The following is a 12920-nucleotide window of genomic DNA, read 5'->3' as shown; positions in this document are numbered from 1 at the left end:
TAGGCCTCATGCCAGCAGTTAGCATGTTCAGCAAATACTGAAGCCTGTGGCCCAGTATTAGTCTGTCTTCTGCCCATTTGTCCTTCCTTCCTTCCTTCCTTCCTTCCTTCCTTCCTTCCCTTTTACAAAGACAGCTGGTGCTTGCGAAAACAGAGACAACTCAAGAGCAGAGAAATAGTCAGCAGCCTAGAAGATGGCTGCCCTATAAGCTGAGAAAAAAAGGGCTTGAAGTTGGACTTTTCAAGTCATACACCAGTTTGTTAAGTAGTGCACTTACGGCAGCCTTGAATCAAACCGGGCTGTTCTCTCTTCCTTGCCTCAATGGAGCAGTGTTTCTCAATCTTGGCAACGTTAAGAGCTGTGGACTTCAACTCCCAGAATTCTCCAGCCAGTTGCCAAGATTAAGAAATATTGCCATAGAGTGTCTTGGCTCCAGTTCTTTTCCTTCTTTGCTCTGCCTGTCCCTTTCTGACCTCCTTTTAGGCAGGCAGGCAGGCAAGCACAGAGCCAATCATTAATGCTCAATAGCTGCCATTGTTTCTCTGCAGAAAGTTAAGCCTTGGCGTCTGCTGCCACAGATCATTATAATAATGATATTGTTGGGCACAAAGCAAAGCCAGCAGTTCTCAGTTTTCCAGTCCCTGGGGCGTGCCAGAATTGGCTGCAGAACACAGAAAGATTCTTCCCAAAACAGCTCTCTCAGCTGCCAGGTGGAAGAAGTTGCTACAAGGGAGAGTAACTTCCAACAGGTTGTTTTGTCAGTATTGAATGCAACTCTCCTAAATAGCTACTCTGGTTTCCACCCTATGTTTTTCCCCCTCATAATTACATTTTGGCAATGACTCTTTAAAATGAGCAGATGCCACGTGCAGACATACCTGGTTAGGAGGCAGGTAGGAATGACTCATCAGGTATGTCGGTGACAGTTGATAAGAAACTGCAATTGTGTTGAAATGGTGCTGCATGAAATCAACTTGATATACTGAGGAGAAATGATTGCATGAAACCATCTTGACCATCCTAGGCTGCTAGAATACGGAGGTGGCCAGTTCCTCTCTGTCACAGGAGAATAGTTAAGCTAATGGCTGGATGAATATGCAGATCAGTTCAAATCAGTTCCCCCATTAATATGTCAGACGTTATTTCATCATCTCTGACTTGGTGTCATGGATTCTCCAACACCACCACCACCACCAGACCTCTCTCCAGACGCAAGCTCGGAGGAGGAGGAGGAGGAGGAGGAGTGTGAGTTAGCAAAGGAAAAAGCAGAGCTGAGTGATGGATTGGAGGTCAGAGAGTGCTAACCTGATGGAGCAGCCTCAGCTGGGTCAAATCGGACTACTGACAGGCTGAGCAAGGTGAGCCAAAGCTGCAGCAAGTTGGCCAGGAGGCTCTAAGTATTTAGTATTTATTATATTTGTATACCGCCCTTCTCCCGAAGGACTCAGGGCGGTGAACAGGGCATATATAAAAATACAGAATACAAAAATTAAAAAGAATTAAATAGTAACCCAGCTAAAACAATCAATAATAATATAAAAATCCCCATTAAAACCCCAACACATCCCCCATCAGGCCAGGCCGGCTTGTTCAAATAGATGGGTCTTCAGACCGCGTCGGAAGGAGCGAAGGTCAGGTGCCATCCTAAGTGAGGACCGGGAGCAGCTGCCGCCCATTAGCAAAGAGGAGAAGGTGGAGTTCACACCTCCTCCTGATCCAAGGACACATAGGGCAGAGAGGAGACAGGCACAACACCAATCAGCTAGACTACTTGCGAGGAGGCAGCCTCGCCTCTCGTGAAGGACTACACTGGCATCGCCTACTTAATCCCACCCCCAGGACTTGAGCATGGATGGAGCATTGTGCCCATTTCCGTACCTTGTGTGCTTGTGCCGTGAATCCTGACCTGTTCGACTCGTGGCCTACTTTCCTGGATTTCCTGTGTGCCCATTGGACTCAGTTACCCAGTGCTCTTGCTGTGCTGAGTTCGGAATCCGAACCTGCACAATGGGGGTACTTTCTGAAGATCTGTTTGGGGAATTTGAATAAACACCTGTAGAACTCTTGCTGTATGTGTGTGTGAAAAAGAAAGGGGGTGGGGAGTGGAGCACCACACTTAAACTGAGTGGAAATCTGTACAGGTTGTCCTCGATTTACAACCACATTTGGGTCCAGATTTCTATTCTAAGCAAGGTGGTTCCTATAAGTGAGTTGCACAGGACTTTATGACCTTTTTTGCCGTCATTGTTAAGTGAATCACTGCAATGATTAACTGAATCATGTGGTTGTTAAACAAATCCGGTTTCCACCATTGACTTTGCTTGTCAGAACCTGACTGGTGGTTGCAATCAATCATGACCCTGGAGATGCTGCAGTGGTGGAAAGTACAACAACCAGTTGCAAGTCACTCTTTTCAGTGCCAAACAAACAGTTATAAGTTAAGGACTATCTGCACTGGCATGCAACATTCTGCAATACACAAAGATTTTGAATACAGTATAAATATAATATATCTTAACATAGCTAATATAAAATGTTTCAATTCTACCTTCATTAAATGCTGCTTATATGTAGCCCTTATTTCAAACCATTTTATAAATGCTAGTTTTTCACTACAAGTATTTCCTTATACAACCTTTTCTTTTCAACTTTCTCATGTATGGTCTGTTGTCTGGATGCATCCTTGTCTAATGTGTGGCTGAATATTCAAATGTTGTTGGCATTAGCTTGATGAATGACTTTTTCAGTTTGCTCCTACTGAAAACTGGGGTTGCTTTATTGTACGTCTCTAAACGTAGCTAAACATTTCATTTAGTGACTGTTCAAAGTTACAATGGCACTGAACATAGTGACTTATGACCATTTTTCACTCTGATGACTATTGCAGCATCCCCATGGTCACATGATCTATATTTGGATGCTTCATATTTATGATGGCTGCAGTGTCCTGAGGTCATGTGATCAACCTTCTGACAAACAAAGTCAATGGGGAAGCCAGATTCACTTAACAACCGTGTTACTAACTTAACAAATGCAATGATTCACTTAACAACTGTGGGGGAAAAGTCGTAAAATGAGGCAAACTCTCTTACCAAAAATTTCACTTAGCAACATACATTTTGGGCTCAATTGTGGTTGTAACTCAAGGACTACCTGTATTGAAGCACTGAGAAAGGAAGCCCCTTTGCCCAAAATGATTGTCTGAGCCTGTTGCTTAAAATATCAACACACTATGTTCTCTCAGAGTGCAACACACTTCTTTGAAGGGACTCTCCATGTTATATGAACACACAAAGAGAGACACCCCTACACAAGTTAGACCAAAACAATGCTCCAACATGTTGAAATCTCATGGCAGCTAAGAAAGTAGAATGTCAGAGTGTGTTAAGCAGCAAGCTAATATGGGTCCCTTCCAAAGTGCTTCGTGCAAACTAGCCATAGCTTGCCAAGCCCACAGTGATATATAGAACTAACAGGCAGTTGATCCATGAATCAAAGGGCTGCTGCTTATGTGGTTCCCCATTCCTAAAAAGAAATACACCTGACATCTATATTATAGCCTTTTGGACAAAAAAAAAGTACAATTTTTTTCACAGTCATTTTGAGGACTAAGGCACCCAACTAGAAAACCAGGAGGCTGTGAGTTCTAATTCTGCCTTCCTGCAAGGAAAGAGTATTAGGTATGCTCACCTCCTTCAGTTATTTATAACATTAATAAAGGCAGGATTTTTTTTTCTGCATTGGAAGCACCAAAGTGTTGTGTGGCGAAAGTCTTTGCCAGCGATAACATCGTTGCCCGGGAGACACCCACTTGGGGCTCCATTCGTGTCCCTTTGGAGGTGCCCAACGAAATGATGCCTATTACTCTTCTTGTGGTCGCCCACTTTCAAACTGCTGGGTTGGCAGGAGCTGGACTGTGTGATGGGAGCTCACCCTGCCCCACATGAGCAACAGGATAATAAATAAACAAACAAACAAATACAAAATATTCTTCTGAAATTTTATCTGCTGCTTTATCACGATCGTGCTTATGGAGGAGATTCTTACTTTTGAAAAATGATGCTGATGAATTACATATTATATTTTAATACTGTACATTTGGTACTTTTATGCTACACCATATAGCAATTCTAGGCTTAATATACAGGCATACCCCTCAGAGGGGTAGTGCTGATATGCAGTTCATATACATATTGTCAACACTGCTAACATCGAATGTTATTGCTTGACATATATGCAATGAATGTATAAGAAAAGGAAACCAAACCTTTCCAGATTCCACTAATCCACATTATATCCCTTTACATTAGACCAGGGCTAGGCAACCTCGGCTCTTTTATGACTCATGGACTTCAACTCCCAGAATTCCTGAGTCAGCTATGCTCCGAAGCCTTCTGAGATGAGCAGCCCATATTTACTGAAATTAGCCAAGAACCTCTACTGAGCCCAGATACAGAAAGCCTTTCTTAAAAGCCACACATTTTTATGCCAAGGAGCTCCTCAGATTTGAAACAATGTGCGCGCGCGCACACACACTCACACACAAAAATACACACACCTATTCAAACAAAACTTTCTACTGCGAGCCAGAATAATACCCCACAGCCTTTTATGTCTGCCATAATGGTCAAGTTACATGAAAAGCAAGAAACTGCTTAGAAATGTCATATTAATGCATTGTGACTTGATTATTTTCTGAAAATATATCATTTCACTTCTTACTCTCTGGAGAGAGGGGGCTTGGAACAAAGAAATCGGGTGAGGGATCATGGTAGAGAAAAATTCCAAGGTTTTTTTTTAAAGTGCCTGGCTGTTAAGAAAATCAAGATTTGGGTTCAGGAAAGTGCGCATTTGTTCAATTACTCTCTGTGCAGGGACATCCTGAGGGAAAATCAAGATGGATCCACAACCGTATAATCAAAGCCCTGACCCTTTTTGTGCATCACATAAACACGAACAAGGTTTTGATCATGTTATCACAACTGCCATCGTAATTTTTTTTAACTTTTCCCACAAATGTCACTGTTGTCATGGTTTCGACAGATGAAACTCTTCAAAAGAACTTTGAGGCATTGTTTACCTTAAAGGATCTTTTATTCGAGTAGCATAATATCAGCACTTACATAATCGAGGCCAAAAACTGAATTCCCTTCCCCTGAGCACATAGTATCAAAGCACAATTCCCTCCTCCAATTAACAGTCATAAATCACATTCCCCAATTAGCTTGAAGCCCGGGCTTCCTCTCCAGCTCTCCTGCCCGCCAATTCTTTATCAACTCTGAGTTCAATAACCTTGATTCTCATGCTACATTTTAGTGTTGTTATGTCTAGCTGGACTCTCATTCACATCCCCCTCTCCCAGCAGCATCTAATTCTAAAAGCAAAAGGGGAGAAATGGCTACATTTCCATCTGTTGTCAATGCAAAAACATCCAAGGTTAGCAGCGTTGACACCTGTCTCTACATTAATTGGAAAGAATATACACCAAACTTGTCATATATATGAAATAGTCCATGAATATGTCTTACTCCAGCCCATCAGTGCATAACCCCTGTAGAACAGCCTCTGTTATATGGATGCCACAGAAAGCACAACCAACCCATGTTCTCAAATTCTATAGAGTTTTCCTTACTCTCTTGTATCATGAGAACACATGAAGCCAAACCTCATGACCAAAAAAGTGAATCTCTTCAGTGTAGCTAAACTATATAGTATTGGCTGCCTAGGATGGATGCTTTAAAAAGAGATTGGACAAACTGGTTAAGTTAATCAGTGGCTGCAATAATGATGGCTAGATGTAGACAACACAAATATCACTGCTGGTGAATAGCAGTTGAGAAAGGATCAAGATTGATGTCTTATTCAAACATAGCATGACCACTGTGGATATTGAATCTGCATGATCTAATCTGATCAGATCTGATCTGATCTGATCTAATCTAATCTAATCTAATCTAATCTAATCTAATCTAATCTAATCTAATCTAATCACCAGGACCAGAGGTTTAGTCTTCTGAGCCCATCCTCAGGAAATTTCTCTCTACATTCTGAGGATGGTTTCCAGCATGAGATTCAAATTGAAATCCAATCATTTGGAATTTAAGTCCAATCATTGGGAGGCCCATGATTTGCCAATTCTGGGTCTAAAAGAAAGCAATCCAGGAAGCTTTGAATATGAGATTCAATGTCTCTTAAATTAACAAAGTGACTTGTGTAACAGCCCAATCTACAAAAATGGAGGAGGAAAGGACATTTGCCCTATTTCTCTGTTGCCACTTCAGTTTATGAGGTATAATAGGCAGAAAGTTGTTGTAGGACTAGGTAAAGGTAAAGGTAAAGGTTCCCCCGCACATGCGTGCTAGTCATTTCTGACTCTAGGGGCCGGTGCACATCTCCGTTTCAAAGCCGAAGAGCCAGCGCTTGTCCGAGGACGTCTCCGTGGTCATGTGGCCGGCATGACTAGACGCCAAAGGCGCACGGAACGCTGTTACCTTCCCACCGGAGTGGTCCCTATTTTTCTACTTGCATTTTTATGTGCTTTCGAACTGCTAGGTTGGCAGAAGCTGGGACGAGTAACAGGCGCTCACTCTGCTACGCGGCACTCGGGATTCGACCCGCCAAACTGCCGACCTTCTGATCGACAAGCTCAGCATCCTAACCCACTGAGCCACCGCGTCCCTTTTGTTGTAGGACTACAGAAGCCTAAAACCCTCATCAACAATGAAGCTCATTAGATGACCTTATTTTAGACTGTATCTCCGATGTAATAAAGATTTTTTTAAAATGAGGAAACTAGGTATCCTCTTGAGCTCTTTGGAGGAAAATAATGTGTGACAAGTAATTGAGTGGACTCCAGTAATCATGACTGGCTCCATCAAATCATCACCTTGATGGAGCTAACCATGTTTCAGCTGAACTGGATGAAGTCAAAAACAACACCCACTGTTCCTGGATATTCCTTTAAGATGGTTGAGGCTTTGACAGTAACTGGAGTAGAAATAGAGACCAATTTTCTTTTTGTTTTTCTTTTTTTCTTCTTCTTTTTTTTGGGGGGGAGGTGTCTGAATGATCCAAGGTGCCAGACTGCAAGAATTTGGGGAAGTAGAAAAAGAGGAAATTTCTACTCAATATGAAATTTTATAATCTTGAATTCTCTCCCCGCTGCTATTTGGCTGATTCTTCAGAGTCTTGTCTTGCAGAATGTTAATCCTGTATCTTTCATTTTCAGAATGGATATATCAGACTAATATCTCTAGTAATTCTGAGATATAATACATCTAAGGGATGCCAAGTTGGAGAAAGTTGGTCTAAACTTTAAGAAACTTTTCCACAACTTACGTATTGTCCCAGACTTCTCACTAGATGCAGTTCAGGCCAAAACAACCATCCCTGCTTATGAGGCCCACTAAGTTTTATGGAACTTCATGTATGATTGAAGCCTTACTCAGAATGATATAAAAAAACTTGGCATGCTTTAAGCCAGTCAAGAATGACTCTTTTAGGAATTATTTTAGTACAGAGAGACTATTTTTGCATGCTTTTTTCATTGGCATAATTTCTGTGTTTCTCTGGGACAATAGCTAAGGAAATGATCTATTCCATGGGCCAACATCAACAGAAATCTTATAACTTTGAGAATGGAGCAATCTAGTGACAGAATCATTTCAAGAATCTACTAAGTCTTTAAATAAATCTGCAAGTAGGTTTCATCTTAGAAACACTTTTGTCTCAGGAACTTTTCACACTCAAGGGCTATGCTAATCTGAGACTGATATTCAGAGCTCTGGTTTTCTTCAGCCTGCTGTAGAAATAAACTTCAACAGCCAAATATCTAAAAGAAAGCCAATTGCCTATAATGGTGCTCCTTTAGTATTTCATACCAGAATCTTCTGCTTAAATCCCCATTCCAGGAAATATCTGTGGCACATTAATTCGATTAAATATCCTTTTTTCCTGCATATCTACAAAAATCTCATAAGGATTAGCTCCACACTTCAGCTGTTTGTTAAAGTAAACATAGTTGAAAATACAAGTTCTTAGTCTGCACTGGGTTTTGTCAGAGCATGCACAGTCTTATTGCGCTGAGGTAGCCCAAGAGTAAACACAGTAAACAGTGGTCTATATTAAATGGTGGTTTATCATACACTATCTACAATATCATACACCAGGAACAATACACATACACGTCTCCAACACACAGCAGTTACAGCAGGAAACAGAAGAGAGAGAAAACACAGCAGCAGAGCCTTCCTTTTATACAAAGTCTCTTAAAGGGACACAGACACAGCTGGCTCTTAAAGGGACATAGACCCTGCTGAGTCATTCCCATCATTACATCATACATCTTACATCAGCTGGTTAGCTTCTAAATCATTACCTTGATAGGTTTTCTTCACCTAACCCTTAAACCTCATTTAGGCATACTGGTGTCCTAGAGAACCTCAAATATTGACAACAAAATCCAATACATGTGAAAACCCCTGGGTCCAAAATGCATAGTAGTTTGAACCCTCAGTTTAAGTTCATGAAAAATTCACACAACATTTTATTCCATTCTTGTAAAGCAGTGCTTTAAAGTTATGAATGGGGAACGTGGTCAGGGAGAACATAAACTAGATGCTTTCATACATTAGGGTTGGATAGCCATGCTGACAGGGGAAAGACAGATTTTCCATAGTCTTAAATCAAGAAAGTAAATGAGTAATGAGATGCCGGCACCTGCGGCCGGCATCAACTTCCCTCCGACCAATACACTCCCACAGAGAGGGTCTCCTCAGGGTGCCTCCGGTCAAAGAATGCCGACTGGTGGCCCCCAGGGGGAGGGCGTTCTCTGTGGGCGCGCCGGATTTATGGAACCATCTTCCGGTTGAGCTCCGGATGGCGCCCGACCTTCGCTCCTTCCGGCGCGATCTAAAGACGTATCTTTTTGAACAAGCTGGCCTGGCCTGATGGGAGGGGGTTGGGTTTTTATTACTTTTAAATGTGCTTTAATCTATTTAAGAGTTCTGGGCACTTGTTTAATCTTTTTTAATTTTTGTATTCTGTTTTTTAACATGTATTGCCCTGTTCACCGCCCTGAGTCCTTCGGGAGAAGGGCGGTATACAAATAAAATTAATTAATTAATTAATTAATTAATGATACTAAGATAAATTTGAAATCAGAGTAAAGGTGAAGAAATAAGAGAATTAGCTGCCAGCCTGAAGCATCTTTATAGAGTGATTCAATTTATTATTTATATAGCACTTTTCAGGTGAAAAATACTTAACAAAAACTTATTACCGTCTCATTCTCCACTACTGCTTAGTGCCAGAATTAGGTAATCCATAACCCCATTGAAAAGACAAAAAGAAGACTGATTTTCAATTAGATTTTAGGTTCCAACTAAGTAGTAAAACAGATATGCATACACTTCATGTGTTGAAATTTATATCTCCAATTACTAAACAGCAATGTTGAAGCCATGCAAAACATGGGCATCAAGAGATCAATATTTCTCAACCTTGTTTTTTCCTGGACTTCAAGCACCATAATCCCCCATCACCCCAAAAAAAGACATTTGAAGTTATTTATTGAAGATATTTAGAAAAATACCTACTTAAGGAAAGCTAGAGTAAGTTTGTGGATAAACATAGATAGATTAACCAATCATCTAATTTTGAATGGAGTTGCTTCATAAAACCCATAATGGTCAGATTTCCAAAGTAACCACATACCATTGCTCAAAGTCGTACATGAGAAGGGGAGGGTATGATTCATATAATAAATAAAAGGTAAAGGTAAAGGTTCCCCCGCACATGCGTGCTAGTCGTTTCCGACTCTAGGGGCCGGTGCTCATCTCCGTTTCAAAGCCAAAGAGCCAGCGCTTGTCCGAGGACATCTCCGTGGTCATGTGGCCGGCATGACTAGACGCCAAAGGCGCACAGAACGCTGTTACCTTCCCACCGCAGTGGTCCCTATTTTTCTACTTGCATTTTTACGTGCTTTCGAACTGCTAGGTTGGCAGAAGCTGGGACGAGTAACAGGCGCTCACTCTGTTACGCGGCACTCGGGATTCGACCCGCCAAACTGCCGACCTTCTGATCGACAAGCTCAGCGTCCTAACCCACTGAGCCACCGCGTCCCTTTATATAATAAATACATGCATAAAAATAAAATCAGAATGAATATAAGAATATGCCTTCTTGGGAGTGGGAATGAAAAATTGGTTAGAAGGCAAGACATCAAAGGATGATTATCATACCATGTTTGTTTTTCAAGACTTCAGCCAAAACATTTCAGAAGAACTATGCAATGAATAATAGTTTGGAAGGAGGAGGAACAGTGGAATTATACCACAATACCAGTTGCACCTTTGATTGGGTATGACATTGTTTTTCTACTGTAGAGTTCCCAAGGACATACCTTTTGTGCCATCTTGCTAATGTATAGCTATGAAAATCTAGACGATCACTAGCTGACAACCAAGATTAGAGGTTTTTAAAGAAGCAGCCCATATTAGGTAGCACTAGCTAACGTTTCATCATGAAACACTAATGACAATTAATTAAAATTCTACTGTAATGTCATCTAGGTTTTTTAAATCCAAGATATGGAAAATATTATGATATTTTATATGCGAGATGCACATTTAAGCAAATTGCTTACATTAAAATATAATTCCTGCAATATGCTTATTGCAGTCACTAATCAGCCAAATCTTACTGGAGTTCTGGTAGCAAATGCTAAGCCCAATTGGGTTGTCATTGACCTGATTGATCTAATTGATCTTTGGTCCTATTTATGACTGAGATTAATTTGGGTTTGGATTTAACCCTCACCATCAAGACTAGTAGACTAAATCATTTAAGCCTTTTTTGGTTTTCATACATTTATTACTCTCTCCATTGGCCCAAACATGTTTCAGGAAGAGGCCAATATGTCTGATTACTGTGGGAAAACTGTAGCCAAGTGGCCACTGTGTTTCAGCCTGGTGTCCTTCAAAGCATCTACTCTTTCATCTTTCTTCTTATGGTTCTTTAGAGGGAGCTGGATGTAGGACATGGACTTCAAATACAGGCTGTCCGTATTCTTATTACCATTTATTTAGAGACAGCCTACGTCCAGCTCACTATAAAGAACCATTAGATGTTGCAGAAGCTACTGAGAGCAGAATGAAAAGCAAATACTGAGTGCCATAGAAGTGTGTGGAGATATACTATCTGGTGGAATATGCAGAAGATATTTAAGAAAAGGATAAAGTTTTGTCCGCAATTGTTTTTATTGGGCATTATTACTGATACTACTGTTGTAGACACTAAGTTGATGTTTAACTTAATTACGGCAGCAAGACTTTTAATAGGGCAATACTGGAAGAAGGAAGAACTGCCGACTATAGAGGAATGGACTTTAAAAGTTTCTAACCTGGCGGAAATGGCAAAGATTTCGGCGTATTTGAAAGACCATTCGCAACAATGATATATCGTGGAGTGGAAAAAATGGATTGATTACATCCAGAATAAATATGGGACTAAAAAGTTTCATTTAGCATTTGAATAAGTATTGATGGGACATTTATATTGCTTGTAGTCATTTTATAAGAGCTAAAGTGCGATAGACCTAATAGTTTATTGTTGTTAGCATATGGTAGTTTATGATTGTTTTTTACTTTTATACCTTGTATTTAGCTCTGGAAAGTCGGGGAGGGGGGAAGGGGAGGGGGGGAGGGTTGGGTTGGGTTGGGAAGGGGGGGAGGGGGTGGGGAGGGGTTGTTTTGTTAAAGATAAAATGTATTGAAAAACTTTTCAATAAAAAAAGAAGTGTGTGGAGATATACTAATGGACAGTATGAAAAAGGATGGTTGGGGAAGCGATGAAGTAGAAGAGGTTGTGGAGAGAGGAAATCCATATCAGAAAATGACTGCTGCAAAAAATGAGACTTGGAACAACAATATTCTTTTTAATAAATATTGTTAAGAGCCTTGGTGGCGTAGTAGTTAGAATGCAGTATTGCAAGCTAATTCTGCCGACTGCCAGCAGTTCAATCCTGACCGGCTCAAGGTTGACTCAGCCTTCCATCCTTCCGAGGTTGGTAAAATGAGGGCCCAGATTGTTGGAGACAATATGCTGACTCTGTAAACTGTTTAGAGAGGGCTGTAAAGCACTGTGAAGCAGTATATAAAGCTAAGTGCTCTTGCTCTTGCTAATGGTTATAAGCCACTCAGAGTTGTGGTTCTGAGGCAGACAGCCATACAAGTCTTTTAAATAAATTAATAATATTTTTAACAGGGGGAAAAATTTTGCAAGACATTCTATGCAGAGAGAGCAAGCAATGGTTAACATTAAAAGAGAATATTGAAAGTAGTATTTGTCAGCAATTAAAAAATGGTTAGTACGTAGATGAAAAGGGTTAAACAACAATGGAATAATTGAATTTTAAAAAGGACTACATACGTTTTAGAGATCTATGTGGGAACAAAAAAAAAGAATGAAATTGTTTTTACTAAAAACCAGATTAAAAAGAAGTAGAAAATGGTGTAAAAATCCTTGTCGAATAATGGAAAGGTTGCAGGTGTCAACTGTAACTGGAAAATTTTAAATTGTGAATGTGATTTGCTTATGGAGCAGCTGTGTTTCATGCATATGCAGTAGAGTATGAAGGTTGCATCAGTGCCTGACTACTAAAGAAATGCTGTTATTGTTCTCTTACACAAAGGAAAAGGTGGCAGGAGTGAATGCAAAAATTACAGGGGAATAAATTAAGTGTGCTTGGGAAGATGTTTGCCAGAATTTGAACAAAAACATATGAGATGACAATGAGAAAAATTTGGAAAACACAACATGGCCTTATTCCAGGCAGGAGTGTGCAGATCCAAGTTTTGCTTTTCAGCTAGTCCTTGAGAAATGTACAAATGTGGAAAAAAAGTTTATTGTGTGTTTGCTGA

At 40.5% G+C, this 12920-nt stretch overlaps 1 protein-coding gene across 2 annotated transcripts in view; it reads right to left on the bottom strand.

The window, feature by feature from the left end:
* The window catches only part of CALD1 (caldesmon 1), a 226826-nt gene that overhangs the window by 170723 nt on the left and 43183 nt on the right, over positions 1-12920 (bottom strand). The window contains exon 1 of one of the 2 annotated variants that reach the window (XM_081331792.1): positions 278-318. The exons of the other annotated variant lie outside the window; for it this stretch is intronic. The gene's annotated coding sequence lies outside the window, so the exon portion shown is untranslated. Of the gene's footprint in view, positions 1-277; positions 319-12920 lie in introns of those variants that run through there. 2 annotated transcript variants of the gene reach the window in all.

This window comes from Vipera berus (genome assembly GCF_964194415.1).
Source record: "Vipera berus genome assembly, chromosome: 6".
Lineage (NCBI taxonomy): Eukaryota > Metazoa > Chordata > Lepidosauria > Squamata > Viperidae > Vipera > Vipera berus.
This window is presented reverse-complemented; position numbering and strand designations above follow the sequence as displayed.